The sequence below is a fragment of the Mustela nivalis genome (assembly GCF_964662115.1).
Source record: "Mustela nivalis genome assembly, chromosome: 18".
NCBI classification, from domain to species: Eukaryota; Metazoa; Chordata; class Mammalia; order Carnivora; family Mustelidae; genus Mustela; species Mustela nivalis.
The window spans coordinates 47,640,934-47,658,175 of NC_139037.1; the positions used below are offsets into that span (position 1 = coordinate 47,640,934).

Genomic DNA, 17,242 nt, shown 5'->3' on the forward strand with positions numbered 1-17,242 from the left:
ACTGTGTATATTTTGAAGGAAAAATGCCCTCATTTCTATTGGGCATACACACAGAACTGGATTTGCTTGGTTGCAGTATACAAATATGTTGAAATTTTATACAAATCTTGACACATCAGAGTTTAAGCCAAAATGAACGAGAGCATTCTTCAAGAATCAGCTGGCTATGTGAAGCTGACAGCAGAGACCACTGTCTGTGTTACCATCTGTAAGTTGCATGCTGTACATCCTTTGTATCGGTGAAGTGTGTAATGAACTTCTATAATCCCGTGCATTCTTCTTCTCTGGAGCAGATGTTCCACATTTACCTGCACACTCTTGTGGATACAGATCCGCTCATCTGCATTAGGGGATTTCATTGTGAATGTGTGTCTGTGTGAGTGCATGAGATCCTGGGTGTGCGCCTCTCTTTGGATGGCTCTATCTATCCATATACAACCGTTTGTACATGTGTGTCTGTCACTGCGACTGTATCCATTAGTCTACCCTTGGCTACATACCTGTCTCTGTTGTCCTTGTGTTCTCGTGTCCGGGACTTCCTTTCTGTGGATGCATGCACAGTCCTTCTGCATGTGCGTGTCCCAGCGTGAACCTGCGTATCTGCAGGTATGCATTTGTGCCAATGGGTCCATCTGCCTGCTACCCATAGGGAGCACTGTTCTGGAAGCACTGGTCGTGACACATGTGGGACTTGTACCTGGGTGTCCTTCTATGTCTGTGTCTGTCTTGTGGGTGCACGCGTCTTCAGTTAATAGAAATACACCAGTGCCCAACTCCCAGGTCTGTGTCCTGGTGGGTATCCATGTGTGCACCTGCATAGGACTTTGTATCTTGTGTGTGTGTCTCTGGGTGTGCATGTCTGCCAACACTTTTGTGCTAGTTCTCTGTGATGGTGTTGTAGGGTCTGTTCCCAGACTGTTTGTGCTCCATGGCGGGTCCGAGGGTACTCTGCCTGCATCTCCCTCTGGGTGCTCCTTACCAGCTGCTCAAATGGGACCCAGGTCCCTTGCTCTGCCACAGCCCAGTCACCTCTAAAGGGACTCTCTGGGTGCCACTAGGGCTTCACCAGCAATGGGGCACTCTGGAACAACGTCCCCACTGGCATCTCTGGGAGCTCGGCTTGTCCCAACTCAGAAGTCGCCTCCTCCAGGAGGCCTCCCCGACCAGCCTCTCGGGTGGGCTGGTCCCCAGGCCCTGGGCACAGCTCTCCCCACTCTAAACTTCCACTTTCTCTAATGCACAGAATCCGCATATGTGCAGAGTTTTGTGTGTGAGGCTTCCTCTTCCTAAAGCTATGTGGGGCTAATTTCTGTCTGTAGGATGGGTGGATATTTGCCATGATTGGAAAGGAAAAGTAGAGCTCAGGGGGGTCCTGGAGGTCAGGTCATGGCATAATTAGCTGGCCTGGCACTCGGTTAAACTCTGGGATTCCCCTGTCGGACATAAACAAGTTCACAGAACACCAAACTCAGTCAAGGCCACTCAGTGACCATGACAGACTGAGACAAAGACAAAACCATCCCATCATCATGTCAGAGCATGAACAAAACCAAGAATTCTGTGTGAACAATGGAAATGACCAGGTATCAACCCTCTCTTTGGTGACCTAAGTGACAGCTATGTCATCTCCCAGCTGCTGCTGGAGTGACACTTCCATCCCTGCTTTGTAGAATAAACATTTCAGGATATCCCATCATAGGAGCAACCCTGCCTCCTGGTAATGTCCAGTTCCGACCAAATCTCTTCCTTCCTCCCTTCCTTCCGTCCTTTCTCTCTCTCTCTCTCTTTTTTTTTTTTTAAGCGAGAGAGAGAGCGCGAGCACACAGTGGGGAGCAGCAGGCAGAGGGAGAGGCAGACTCCCTGCTGAATGGGGAGCCCAAGGTGGGACTCAGTTCCAGGACCCTGAGATCACGAGCAGAACCGAAGGCAGGCGCCCAATCGACTGAGCCATCCAGGTGCCCCCCAAATCTCTACACTCTTAAACCCTCCTACACGTCACTGAGCACAAGCGCAGAGCCTGGAAGACACCCTAACACCCTGAGTGTTGCCCATCTCCAGGAGCGCAATATCCCCTGCAGTGCAGCAACACGTCACTCTGGTCCGCGACGGGCGTCAGGTGCACTTACAGTGCCAGAGGGCACTGGCGCCAACCACCCCGAGACCCAAACACAGCTCTGGATTCTAGCCTTGCTTGCCCAGCTGCTCACCAGCGCCTCCTGCCAGACGGCTGGTAGAAACCTCAAAACTAGTGAGCGCAAACGCCAGTTCCTCATCCCACCCTGCCCCACTCCATGGTGCCCACCTTAGCCACAGGGACAGGCCCCGCTCGCCGCCCCGAAACACTGACACTTGGCAGAAGCTCCCAACTCCAGCCCCGCCTGCGCGTCGCGAGCTTCCAGGGGCAGCTCTGCTTTCTGTGTTTCAGTTCAGCTTCCCATTTTATGCAAGAACAGGGAACTCCAGCGGCGAGGGACAGGACGAGTCCTGCGGGGCAGACAGGCTGGAATCCCGACGCCTCCAAGCTCTCGGCTGCTAGGCCTCCCCGTCCCCCTCCTGGTCCTCGGGGCCCGACGTTCCACCCTTCCCTCCCACTTCTGGGGTTCCAGACATGCGGTGTCAAAGCGAGTGTCCCCTTTTCCACCTGTTTAATGCAACCCCGTGTGAGCTCAAGGCCAAGGCTCCGGGAGCTCCCAGGCAGCGAGGGACGTGCTCTCTGCACAGGGTGTCTCCAGCCCTCGCAGACCCAAAGGCTTTGCGGCCTGTGCGGCCACAGCCTCGAGTCTGTGTGACGGGTGGAGGAGCCTCAAGGGGCAGCTCTCTCTCCTACGTGACAGGAAGCGATACACTGGGTCGTTCATAACTGGAAGTGTTGTGACGGCAGAGAACGAGGAAGTGCAGTAGAGGCCATAGAGTGGGTCGGCCGCAGCCGGCAGCGACACCACGCCTGCGCTCGCTGACCCGGTGTTGAGCAGCGCTCAAAGTGAGCAATTCTATTTATATTAAAAACTACAGATTTTTTTAATTAACAATTTTATTTACTTATCTGACAGAGACAGAGATCACAAGTAGGCAGAGAGAGAGACAGAGGGAAGCAGGCTCCCTGCGGAGCAGAGAGCCCTATGTGGGACCCCATCCCAGGACCCTGAGATCATGACCTGAGCTGAAGGCAGAAGCTTTAACCACTGAGCCACCCAGGCGCCCATAAAATTGCAGATGCTTTTATCATGAGAGAACAATCACCTCATATAGTTCAGCATTTGTCCTCAAAGACAGTCCCAAAGGAAGGAGGTATTCCCAAATGCCCCACCTGATGAGAGCACAAAGGAAGTCTGTTCATGGGCGACTGTGAAAATCACATGCACCTGCACGAATTCCGCTTCATCTGGTGAATTCCGGTCACCTTTCTTTGTAACAACGCTGGACACATTCTCATAAGATTAAACGAGATTCCTTATCTGTGTTTGTTTTTTCAGTTTATCATGAATTTAAGTGGCATGTGTGTTTACCTGTTTGTTTTAGCCCTAATTTGACCCCCAGAAAACTACTGAGATGGACTTGGAGAAGACCCTAAAGGGATTTAAGAAAGTGAAAAACCCAGTCAGAGGAAAAGTTTGACTCACCTGGGAAGACTGCACAGCTATCACCATCCTGTTTCAGAGAAAATAAAGAAAACGCAGATCTGGATCAAGGAAAAGTGAGCAGAATGGATGTCTAAAATGACAGGAAGAAAAGGCTTGCTTTTTAAATCAAAGACTTCTCTCACCGCTCTTGCTCAGCGTAGCACTGGCATCCTAGCTGGAGCAACTAGGCAAGACAAATTAAAAGGTACCCAAATTGAAAAGAAAGAACTAAAACTGCTGTTTTACTTATATATTTTTACTTTACTATATATTTTAAATTTAATTTAATATATATAATTTGATATATATTTTACTTAATTATTTACTTATATATTCTTATAAACTGAAAATCCAAAGACTTAAGTAAAAACTGTTGGATCTCAGTGAATTCAGTAAAGTCGCAGGATATGAAACCTATACACACAAATCAGCTGCATTTGCACACACTAACAATGAAACATCTGGGGAAAGAAAAAACTATCTCATTCAAAATTGCATCAAAAACAGCAAAATACCTAGGAATGAATTTAACCAAGGAAGTGAAAGATCTGTATAATGAAAAATGTGAAATTCTGGTGGAAGAAGTAAGACACAAACAAGTGGAAGGATACGTTATGTTCACAGGCTGAAAGTAATAATGTCAAAATACCCATGCCATGCACAGCTGTCCGCAGATTAAACACAATCCCTATCAAAATGCCAATGGCACTTTTCACAGGAATAGAAGAAACAGAACTGCAAGGCCCCTAACAGCCAAAACAACCAGGAGAAAGAACAGGTAGCATCACATTCCTGATTTCGACTATACTACAAAGTTACAGTAACCAAAACAGTATAGTACTGGCTAAAAATAGACACAGACCAATGGAACAGAATAAAGAGACAGAATTAAAACCTCGTATACACAGTCACCCAGTATTTGATGAGAACCAAGGACATCAAATGGGGGAAAGTCTCTCCAGTGAAAGGTGTTGGAAAACTGCATAACCCATGCAGAGAAACAAAATCGGATCACCTCCTTATAGCACTCACAAACATTAACTCAAAACGGATCAAGGACTTAAACACAGGCCTGATGCTATAAAACTCCTAGAAGAAAACAAGGGAAGCTCCAGGACAATGGCTTTTAGGACAGGACATCAAAGGTACAAACAAAAGAAAAAATCAACAAGTGGGACTACATCAAACTTAAGTGTCTGCATTGCAAAAGAAATAATTAAGAAAAATGAGAAGACAACCTATGGAGTAGGAGAGAATATTTGCAAACCATGTTACCAGATAAGCGGCTAATACTCAAAATTTTATTAAGAACTCATACACATCAATAACAACAATAAAAATCTGGTTAAACCAGGGGCAGACGAACTACCCAGACATCTTAAAGACATCCAAATGGCCAACAGGTACACGAAGAGGTCCTCAGTACCACTAACCATCAGGGCAATGCAAATCTAAACCACAGTGAGAGCTCACCTCACACTTGTTGGAATGGCTAGTATCAAGAAGATGAGAGAAATGTCACCAAAGATGTGGAGAAAAAGGAACATTTGTGCACAGTTGGTGGGACTGTTAACTGCCAGTCATTTTTGAGAACAGTATGGAGGTTCTTCGAAAACTTAAAATAGGGTCAACCCTCTCAGGTCCTCTCCCTCCTTGGGAGATTTGTACTATCACTTTGCTATTGCTCAATAAGCCTTGCTTTGCTGCCCACCAAAAAAATTTTTAAATAAAGAAAAGGGCGCCTGGTGGCTCAGTGAGGTAAGCATCTGCCTCCAGCTCAGGTCATGATCCCAGGGTCCTAGATCGAGCCCCCAGTCAGGCTCCCTGCTCAGTGGGGAGCCTGCTTCTCCATCTCCCTGCTGCTCCCCCTGCTTGTGCTTGCTCTCTCTCTCACATAAATAAATATTCTTTAAAAAAATTGAAAACAGAACCATCATATGGTCCAATAATCCTGCTTCTGGGTATATAGATGGCTAAAGGAAATGAAAACAGGATCTCAGAGGTATGCACACTCCAGGTTTATTGAAGCAACGTACACAAGAGACACGATGTGGTAACAACTGAAGTGTCTATCAAGGGAGAAGACGCGGTCTATACACAATGGACTATTATTCAGTCACGAGAAAAAAGGAAATGCTGTAATTTGCGACAATATGGATAGTCCTTAAGGAAATTATGCTAAGTGAGGTAAGTCAAACGCAGAAAAACAAATACTATATATTTTTATATGTGGAATCTTAAGAGCAAAACAAAAAACCAAACTCAAATTCGAGAGTGGAATGATGGTCACCAAAGGCTTGGGTGGGGGGATGTTGTTTAAGGATTTCTACTTGCAACTGGTAGATAAATAAATCCTGAAGATCTAATATACAGCACGGGGAAGAAAAGAAACAAAACTGTATTACAAACATTGAACTGGACAAGAGACTAGATCTTAACTGTTCCTACCATGAGGAACACTGGATACCACGAGGATACAGGTGCTAGTGCTACAATGGCAATCATACTAGAGTGTAAATTCATCAGCTCAATGCTGTACACCTTAAACTCGCATGGGGTTATATGTCAATCATATCTCAATGAAGAAAAAATTAGTGAATGAATAACTGAAGCCTTAAATGGTCTTAAAATGGTGCAAAAAAAGTACCCATTCATATCTATGAACTTAGCTCCTTAGATATGAAATGACTTTAGGTGACAATATTTTTAGTGTTCTAACTTCTTTTAAATTTTGAGTGCTTCATCAATCGGCTTCACATTTATCACAAAGACTTACGACCCTGACTGGCTAAGTCAGTGTTTTTTTAACAAAGAAGGATTTGGGTAAATACCCACAGAGGCTATCAAGTGCCCAGCTCTCCTGACATAGAAAGGAAGTGACTGTGCGCAGGCCGGTTGAAAGGGATGAGGCCCCCTCGCGCCTACCTGCCACCCCAAACAGAAATAACTGAAAACAAACTGTCGTGAGTTTGCCTGGGACACTGGAAATAAACCAAGAAAGTAGTCCTTCTTCTGTCACGTCTACTTCTTTCCTTCCTCCTCCTATGCCTTCTCTCTTTTTTAAATAATCTTCCATGATTGCTTCTCAGCACATACTAAGACTGAGTGCTAGCTCAAGGTTTTGTTAACTGCACCATAACCACAAGTTTTCTCTCCTTTTTCCACTAGCTTTCTCCTTTCTCATTTGGAGAGTAAGGTCCTTGTAGAGTCAACTTCCAACAGGACCCTTTCGAAGACAGTAAGCGACGATCTGTTTTGGAAGATTTTCTCACAACGATGACACTTACAGGATTTCTCTTTGGTATAACTTCTCAGCTGCCAAGTGAGATGTTTCCTCAGGCAAACATTTTCCTCAGGAGTTACATTCTTCCCAGTATGAGTTCTTAGCTGTTGACTGAGCTAAGTCCACCTGCAAAAGGCCTTCCCACATCTCTTCCACTCACAGGGTTTCTCCCTAGTAAGAATACTTCAGGGGCAGGTGAGGGATGAATGAAGGCGGAGAGTGTGTCCACAGTCGCTGTATCCACGAGGTTTTCCCCACTGTGACTCCTCGTGCCAAGCTAGGGAAGAGCGGGCACAAAAGGCTCTCTGATCTTTATACTCAAAGGATTCTCCCCCAGCACAGATGCTCTTAATGCCAGGAATAAAAATGGTGAATGAAGGCCTTCCCACCTCACTGCCCTCAAGCCTTCTCTCCTGGGGGAACCCTTACATGATGAGTGAGAAAACAGCTGACACAAAAGGCTTAGCCCACATATTCTGTACTTGAAGAGACTCTCTCGGGCGGGGGAAGTTATTTTGGACAAAAGCAGAGCCATCCCCCACTTTCCTGCATTCCTTGCATTCACAAGGCCTTTCCCAGTGTGAGTCCACTGTGCTGCAGGTCTGACCTGCAGCTGGAGGCCTTCCTACACTTGGAAGTACTCCCCTGGCTTCACTCGGTGCAAATCCTCCCATGCTGACCTAGGCCTGCCCTCTCAAGAAAGGCTTTCTCACATTCACCGTGGTCACAGGCTTCCCTTCAGCATGATCTACTGATGTCGAACAACCACGCCAATATTTGTTAAACTTCCACTTGTACGAGTTCTGCCCATAGACCATGGAAGCTTTCTGTGGGGTGAGTGGTTCACAGAAAGCACCCTCCCCAAGAGACTCCCATGAAAGTGTTGAAGGCAGATTAGCAGTTCCCACACCCATGTGCTCAGAGCTCACCTTCCTGGGAGGACTCTCCTTGTGGGAAAGTGTCCCAGGCTCAGGAGCCTTTCCTGAATCTCCAATGGCCCTTGTTGTTCCCAGGTTCACCACAGCCAAGAGTCCCTTGAGATGCTCTGAGTCAACCAACCCAGGAGCGAGGTTGCCTCCTAACAAGTGGAAGGCTTTATGGTCTCAGATTATGGTCTCTTACCTAAAGGAAATCTGATACGCAAAAGGCCTCCCCACACTCAGGGCCTCTGTGTGGTTTCTCCCCACTGCTAGAGGCCTGCAGGTGGTAAGTCCAGAACTGACCACAAAGTTTTTCCAACCCTCCCTGCAAGTAAAGGCCTTCTCCAACACCTGGGATCTGTAGATCTTCACAAATCAGGCCTGGCTCCTTTCCTTTCTGAAGAAATTCTCTCCACTCTGCGGCCTCTGCATCTGGTCAAGGTTTATACTACCCCAGGAGTCTCTCCCACAGTGATGCACATGGCGGTGTTTGGGTACTGCTCAGATGGTGTTTCCTGTGGCTCAGCCGGGTGCAAAGATGTCTTTCAAGACCGGGTCACACATGTCACAGGGATGAGCCTTTTGGGTGGAAGGACCTGCCTTGGGAGTTCCCATCTGTGACACTCACAGAAACACCCTGCTCAGAAGGTGCAGCCTCATCCCTCACACCATGCCATCAACCTGAAGAAAGATAAAGGTGGGGAAGTGCATGTTTAATGGGTGGCAAGTGGCAGGCCATGACACATGCGTGTCTGATACAACCAGGAAGGAGTCCATGGGACAGCAGAACATGGGAGCTAGCATCAGGATCAGGAAGGGAAGGCTGCAGGCCTCTACAAGTCAGGGAATGACAGAGACCTCACAGGAAGAGGGTACAAGGGCGGAATACAGTACAAGGAGGGGCAGGGTCTCCAAATCACTCCTCTGGCCAATGATCTCCCAACAAGGCCTTGTGGTAGATAAGTGCTGTGCAAAAGGGTCTGTCCAGGGCCAGAAAAATCTGGCTGGAATGGAATACTTCGTTTTCAAGGAAAATTGAAGGACGTGAGTACAACTCATGACAGTGTTAAATGAAACCCAATGCTGCAGAGTACCAAGAGAAGATGGGGGGCAGAGGGAAGGGACTAACAGGTACCTGAGATCAGAGTACAAAGACAGTGGGCAGAGCATCCAGATGGGGAAGGAAAAGGAGGGAGGTCAGCCACAGGTACCAGCGTCTGAATACCAAGAGACACAGCACGGGCTGCTGGTATAACGTGAAACCAGCCCCAATGCGACCATTCCCTCAGCTTCCACTCACCAGGCCCAGGTTCCTCCAAGTCTTCTTTGCTGTAGCTATAGCTGTGTTTACCTTCTCAGGCACCCTGGGCTCCCCTCCGGCTCCAGCTGGGTAACTACGTGGGACCTGGAAACGGCAAGTCCTAAAAGGAAAGAAGAGCTGCTGAGTGGCTGGCAGCATCCCAGGGCAACGTTCTCCAAAAAGAATATTAAATATTTAAAAAAGAATCTTGGAAAAGCGTCTTGTAGGAACAGCTCACTGTTCTTCACGAGGAATGACCATGTCAGTGCCTGCAATTCCTGGCACAGTCAGGCCCCAGAAAAAGTCAATTAGAAGAAGGGGTAAAAATGTAGGCAGAGAGGAGGTGTTTGGACACCCAGTCGAGGTGTGGCCAGGCCATCTGGGATCCGCTGGGCAGACCGCAAGACGCCTGACCCCCAAACTCTTCATTTGAAAGCTTTGGGACAGGAGAGATTGGGGCTGCAGCAGAACAGGAGCCAGTGCCCACTGCCCAGCCCCTGGACCCACACCACCTACCCCAGGGAGCCAAGGAAAATGGTCAGTCGTGCCATGACAGTACTGTAAGACTGAGAGCTACCCTTTGAGGAAGAAAGGGAAGAACAAAATTCAGCCCAGGAAACTGGCAATCATACTATCCCCTCCTGTCCATGTTCTTGAATGTGGACTGAACTGAAAACTCCTTTTTAATGAAAAGAATATGGCCCAAATGACAGGATGTCACTTCTGAGAACAGATTATGAAAACACCAGCCTCTACGTTGGGTGCTGTCTCTTCCTCGTGCTCGTGGAAATCAGCTGCCTTGTTGTGATCTGCTTATGGAGAAGACACATGGCAAGAGCCTGAGGGAAGGCTCTGGCCAAAAGCCAGCAAGCAAATGACTATTTAGTCCAATAGCCTCCTGCACAGGTGCATGACCTTGAAAAGAGATTGACCTCCAGCTGAGCCTTCCCATGAGAGAGCAAACGTGGACAGCTTGTCTCAAGGTTATGAAAGACCTTGAGCTAAAGGTACCTGAATAAGATATGCCTGATTCTTGACCCACAGAAACCGTGAGACAGTAAGTGTTTGTCTTCACTCCACTAAGCTTTGGGATAATTTGTCAGGTAGCAATAGGTAACTAAAACAGGGCCTTACCCAGTGAGGACACAAGTGCAAAGTTCTCCAGCATCACATCACGATACAGGAGTCTCTGGGCTTCCTCAAGGAGCTCCCACTCCTCCCGGGAGAAGTACACGAACACATCCTCGAAGGTCACACAGCCCTGTCACAAGGGGGGACAGTTGAGCTCACAGGCAGCAGGGGCCCCCAGTTGATCCACTCACACAACCACCCCTGGTGCCTCTCCTCTTGGCCTCCCACCTCACACGAGATAGCAGGCTTTGGCGCCACCAGTGCCTGCTCTGCCCTCCTGTCTCTTTGATCACTGTGAGCAGCCCAGAGCCAGGCAGGTGGTCAGACAGATACCATGTAACCTGTGGATCTGCAGGAAGGGCACCAACTCTCTGGCCGTCCTCCACACCATGCCTCCCAGACACAACCACACTGGGCTTCGCCTTCTCCCGGAAGCTCTCAGCACTAGGGCCTTAATGCTCTCAGTTCGTATCCTCCTGAGCCTCCACTCTGTGGACAGGGGAAGCTGCTGAGGGAAATCTGTGTCAAACCACCTTGGTCCTCAGCTCTAGACTTTCAGAAGAAAGGCCCAGCGTGCGGGGCTGCCCTTCCCCTGCCCTCTGTTCCCGTCGGACCCACTGCAGACCTTTCTCTCTCCCAGCTCAATCTCGCTCCCAGTACTGGCCCATGCCCGCGCCCGTGCCTCGGTCCCCCTTCCGAGTGTTACTCCACCGGCCGCCGGCAATGGGAACATCCCCACGTTATCTCACCTGCGCCAGAAGCGACCTCCCCCAGGGCCTCCACGGCCGAGAAAAGGCGAGATTAAATCGAACCCCGCCCTCCCACCGGCCATGAGGAGGAGCGGCGCCCGTGAGGGTGAGAGACTGAGGGGCGCGTGGGGGGCGGCCCGGGACAACGCTCCGCTCACCTGCGCGGGATTCATCCGTGCTGCCGCCCCTGCCACGCCAGGGGTCCGGGTAGGCTGAGCAGGGCCCGAGAGGCGGGAGACCAGGTGGGTCCCAAGGGCTCAGCTTGGGCGGGGTGGCGTGTGGCGGCCCGAACCGCGCTTTCAGATGCTGTGAGAGGCTCACGGGGGCCGGGCCGCCGCCTCCCGGGGCCTGGGCGACGGAGAGCGGGGACCTCGGAGGAGGAGCGGCGCCTGCGGCGCCCGTCCCACAAGCCGGCCACAGTCTCGGGGAGAGGGGACGGACGCCGGGCGTCACGGCTGGCTCAGGGCGCGGAGGCGGTCCCCGCCACGTCACTCCCCCGCCCGGCGCGGTCCGGAGTGCTCCGGCGCGCGCTCCCGTCCACGCGGTCGTGGCGCCACCAGCCGCGGCTCAGTCAGGGATGCGCCCCTGCGGCGCGGCAGGAAGTTCCGCCCCTCGCGCAGGAAGCGTCCCCGGGCGGTCTGCGGTGGGGCGCTCGGGGCGGAAGCCCAGAGCCCAGGCTTCTGGGCACTGTGGATTAGGGGCGGGTGCAGTCCTCGGGACTACGACAGGCCAAACGGGGGAACAGAGCCCAGGCTCCCCGGTGCAGAGAAGCGTCCGCAGTCCCGTGGGCGAGGCGCGAAGCCCCCCCCCCCGCCCCGAAGCCAGGCGGCGCGGGAGCGGAGGACGTCTGCGGCCAGCCAGCCCCGGTGCGCGGGAGACTGCGGGGCGGGCACAGCCGGTCGCAGGGCCCCGCTGCCAGTCCCAGGTTGGGAGCCCGGGCTCTGCGTGACTCGGACGGGAACGAAGTCCCTCGCGGGATTTAACGTGCCCCTCACGCGGTTAGTTCCCGTTAGGTCACTCGCTGTTAGCTGTATCTAGCCCGGCTGCGGGAGGCCAAGTCGCGCTGGCTCTTTGCGGGATCCTGGGCGTTGTTTATCTAACAAAATACGACAACTTCTTGACCGGAAAGGAGCCTCACAGGTATTGGTTAAAATTTTCACATATAAGCACGGGTTTGAACTAGTTGATTTATTTAGTGGTTTCTTAAGCAGCGTGGCAGGAGAGCGTCTTCAACTACAGAGAGACAAGCTGCCCAACACAGGCGTTACAACAGGCCGCAGGACTCAGATCTCGGCTTGTCAGGACCAGCGGCTGTCAGGGAGAGCTGACGGTGGAGCTGAAGGGACCTCTTGTCTAGTTCACAGTAGCCCGGCCCTGCGTCTCCCATCTGACCTTCGTCCTGCCCTTCTGATTGCTTAGGGCAAATATGTGATCATGAAGCTCGGAGGCTTTCGGTCATGATGCCCTGTCTTTATCAAAACATGTCACCGGGCTCCTGGGTGGCTCAGGTCATGACCCCGGAGCCTGGGGATGGAGTCCCGCATCGGGCTCCCAGCTGCACAGGGAGTCTGCTTCTCCCTCTGACCTTCTCTCCTCTCATGCTCTTTCTCAAATTAGTAAATAAAAATCTTAAAAAACAAAAAACAAACACTGTCACCGTCAGCCCACCCCTCTGAACTTGCAAGCCCCCAAAGGAGTACTAAATCCTGGGTGGTGTGAAATCTAGAACCACTGAGGATATCCCCAGAATTGTGCACAAACGTGAGAACAATTAAGACACAATTTCACCATCACTTCTGCCTATATCAAACTGGCCACGGCTCATTCACAGGGTCTCAAAATAAGTGTAAGAAGAGCTAAGACATGCTGTCCTCCCGGGATTCCAGACAGGGAAAATGCGATTGGTAAGCATCCAGCCACCGTAGGTCACAATCCGTCAATTTGGTCATCAGATATGTATTCTATTATTTCTCCTATGGATTCTACACTGTCACTTTTTTTTATTCCAACAACTCAAACCCCATCTAATTCCTGAGCCCATCTCACAGTTACAATCTCTAGTGTGTCATTCAAATACTAGTCTTTAACAACAGGAAACTATCAACACAAAGTAAGTTGCTTCCACTCGTTTCCGGTTTACAGTGGGTCAAGAACACATTGAACAACACAGTGAAGGTGCCAAAAAACAATCGTCCACAAAGATTTCGATACTCCACAAAACAGTATTTTTGAAGAAAGAGCAGGAAATAATATGAGGCCAAAAATGAAAAATATAATAGAAACCTAAGCCATACAAAATGAATCCTGAAGTTTAAAGTCAAAGGAAAGTGATCCCTGGTAAAAGGTCTGCACTGACAGAAGGAATGAAGATCCAAGAGAGATGCATCTGTGGATTAATAAAATTATTTGCTATCTATAAAGCACATGAACGGTATCTCCTTGTTGAACTGAATGATAGAATTGCCATGCAATTCTCAATAATTCCCCTTATATTGTGCAAGAAAAGGGTAAAGGTATTAACACTATATTCTGTTGTGTTAGACGTGTCTTACAATTTTTACCTTAAACATTAATAAAATAGGGCCACATACATTCCCAACTAAAAGCAATGTTTAGAAAGAAAATAGTCTATACAAATTTTTAAAGGAAAGTGTAAGAAACAGAACTGAAGCAAAGATAAGAACAAAACAGGAAGATGCATTTGAACCCAAATATCCCAGCCAGCACAGGACATGAGGAATAAATGCTTGAATTAGTAGTCAGTTATTTTTGGTGGGTTGAAAAACATCCCACAATAATCAGTTTATAACCCACACTTCTAAGATATGATGTTACAGAAATTGATGAAATAAAAGTTAGAGAAATATATAACTTTTTAAAGATTTTATTTATATATTTGAGAGAGAGCCAGCAGGGATGGGGGTGGGGATGGAAGTGGGGTGAGGGGGTGGGGCAGAGGGAGAAGCAGAGAGTTCCAAGCGGACTTAGCCCTCAGCTCAATCTCCCCACCCTGAGATAATGAAGCCAAAATCAGGAGTTGGACATTTAACTGACTAAGTCACCCAGGCACCCCTATAGCTAATAATTATTAGACAATAACACAAAGGTTTGTATTTGTATTGGAAAAATAGATATAAGGACGAAAACAGCTGGAAGACATACTTTAAAACTTGTATACAATTCTTTTTTTTTTTTTTTTAAGATTTTGTTTATTTGAGAGAGCGAGAGCACAGCAGGGGGAGGAGGGTAGGAAAGGAAGACCGACAAAGGACTCCATGCTGAGCATGGAGCTGGGCATGGGGCTCAGTCCCAGGACTGTGAGATCATGACCTGACCCGGAGTCAGATGCTTAACTGACTGAGCTACACAGGTGCCCCCTAAAATTTGTATGTAATTCTTAGCATCAATTCAAACTATGTAAAAAAAATTTTTTTACTCTAAGAATAAAGGGGTAAATGTGGGATATTTTACTATGATTTTTGAAAAGCAGGCATAATACTGGTAAGTTTCCATTAGAGTCACACACCAAGATGGACAAATCTGACCTGAAGGATACATACAAAAATGTAGACACTGACTATAGGAGGTTTGCTTTTTAGCACAAATTCAATATGTATGAAGCTGACTATACACAGAACCATAAAAAAAAAAGGGGGTTCCTGGGTGGCTCAGTCAGTTGAGTGTCTGACTTGAGATTCTGTCTCCCTCTGCCCCTCCCCTCACTCATGCTCTCTTTCTTAAATAAAAATAAATATTTTTAAATCCCTCTTTGGGGCACCTGGGTGGCTCAGTGGGTTAGGGCCTCTGCCTTTGGCTCAGGTCATGATCCAGGGGTCCTGGGATGGAGCCCCGCATTGGGCTCTCTGTTCAGTGGGGAGCCTTCTTACCCCCTTCTCTGCCTGCCTCTCTGCCTACTTGTGATCTCTGTCTGTCAAATAGATGAATGTGCCCAATCTCTATTATTCGAATCATACTTTTGTTTTAAAATTCTTATACAATATTCAACATGAAGCTTTGCTTTACAAGGTGCCAAAAATGTTGATACCCCTACATATTCTCATGAGATGCCATTAATGAATTCCATTAAAAGGAATACCCTTTAATGTATATAAGGGTGATAATGAGACAGACATACATTCATCTCAAAAACCTTTAAAAATCACAATAATAACAACAGGCAATACAAAAAAGGCATCTGCAAAGCATTATACCATTCATATAAATTTCAAAATCCAACAAAAGTACAATAACCACTATTAGAAATACATATTTAAGGTGTCAAACTATGAAGAAAAGTAAGAAAATAAGTAAAGCAAAATTCTGGATGGTGTTCTTCGAAGTGAAGGATAGAATCTGCAATCTCACAGGCTCATCCATGGCATGCTAATGTCACTAGGCTCCATTTTTTACTGGGGTGGGGAATGCATTTCTACTTATGATATTTATCTTTTTCATACATGTTTAATTCAATGAGATTAAATGGACAAATCATAGAAGTATAGCTTGGACACTCTTTATGTGTTTCCCATGCAATCCCTAGCTATACATAGAGAATATTCCCAGTAACTTCTCAGACATGTATCTGCCTCCTCTCAGTTAATACTATGAGAACATGACCATTATTATGTTCTCAATCACCATGTATTAGGTTTTCTTGGTTATGAAACCATCTATAAAATTCTGCAGAATTTACTACTTTGTGTTCAATGTACATTGCCCCTCAGAGCATTGCAGGATGAAGGCAGAAGTCTGAAACCATTTTCCTCCACTGCATGAAAGGTAGAAATTAGGCACCTTTTTTTTTTTTAAGATTTTATTTATTTATTTGACAGACGGAGATCACAAGCAGGCAGAGAGGAAGGCAGAGAGAGAGGTGGGGGAAGCAGACTCCCCGCTGAGTAGACAGACCAATGCAGGGCTCTATCCCAGGACCCTGAGACCACGACCTGAGTCAAAGGCAGAGGCTTTAACCCACTGAGCCACCCAGGCGCCCCAGAAATTAAGCACCTTATAGATGACTGTCATCTGAATTATTTCCATTTCTTGGTTATCATGAAATTATTATAAACTTTTGTATATATTTATATTGGTGTAAAAAGCACTCATTCCTAATGCACATGCCCCCAAAGTGAGTAGGTTGGTTATAAAATGTTTAGAAGTAATATAAAATCTTTACCTCAGACCACATAAAAGTATTAACTCAAAAATGGTCTAGACCATAAAATATCTAGAAGAAAGCATAATTCAAATCTTTGCAACCTTGGGTTGGAGAGAAACTCCAATTAGAGAGTAGACAGAAAGAACACATAAAAGAAAATGAATTTTGGATTACATCAAGATTAAAAACATCTCTTCTTCGAAAGACACTATGAAAATAATGAAGATATAAGCCATTGATTGAGAGAAACTATTTGCAAAACACACATCTGATAAGAGGACTAGCATCCAGAATTAACTAAACCAATTCTTACAAGTCATGTTAGGGGAAAAATTTTAAATGGGCAAAGGATTCGATCAAGTAACCAAAGATCTATGAATGACCAATGAACATATGAAAAGATGCTCAATATCATTAGTCATTCTGGCAATGCCACTTAAAACTACAATACAGGGGCGCCTGGGTGTCTTAGTGGGTTAAAGCCTCTGCTTTCAGCTCGTATCATGGTCCCAGGGTCCTGGGATCAAGCCTTGCATCGGGCTCTCTGCTTTGCGGGAAGCCTGCTTCTCCCTCTCCTCTGCTTGCCTCTCTGCCTACTTGTGATCTCTGTCTGTCAAATAAATAAAATCTAAAAAAACCCCTACAATACAATAACTATATGCCTTCCCAAATCGCCACAATTAAAAAGACTGATGAGGACGCACAACAACTACAATTCTCACACGCTGTTGGCGGAGTGCACAGTGGCACGGCCACTTTGGAAAGCAATTGGGCAGTTTCCCAATTAATTCCCAATTCCCAAAGTAAATACACACTTGCTATAGGACAGGGCCATCTCCTCCCACATATTTACACAAGTTAAAAGGTCTCCTTCCAAATATCTGTTGAAATATCCGGATGGTTTTGTGCACAATACCCAAAAACTTGGAATTGCTGTCCAGGAACTGGTTAATGGATGGACAAATTGTAGCACACACAGAAAACAAAATACTACTTGGCTTTATATACAAGGAAGAGATGAGGAACAGGACTGAATCTCAAGATCATTATGCAAGTGAAAATGCCTGAAAAAAAGAAAGAC

General features: G+C 47.4%; 1 long non-coding RNA gene across 2 annotated transcripts; it reads left to right on the forward strand.

Annotated features, from left to right (window-relative positions):
• The first annotated feature begins 11,161 nt into the window (after positions 1–11,161).
• LOC309852671 lies at positions 11,162–12,651 on the forward strand. 2 transcript variants are annotated; one of them, XR_014305334.1, is made up of 2 exons: positions 11,162–12,001; positions 12,215–12,651. It is a non-coding gene; the product is annotated as an uncharacterized lncRNA (long non-coding RNA). The 2 variants fall into 2 exon arrangements; XR_014305335.1 differs by lacking the exon at positions 11,162–12,001 and adding an exon at positions 12,055–12,143.
• Positions 12,652–17,242: the final 4,591 nt, after the last annotated feature.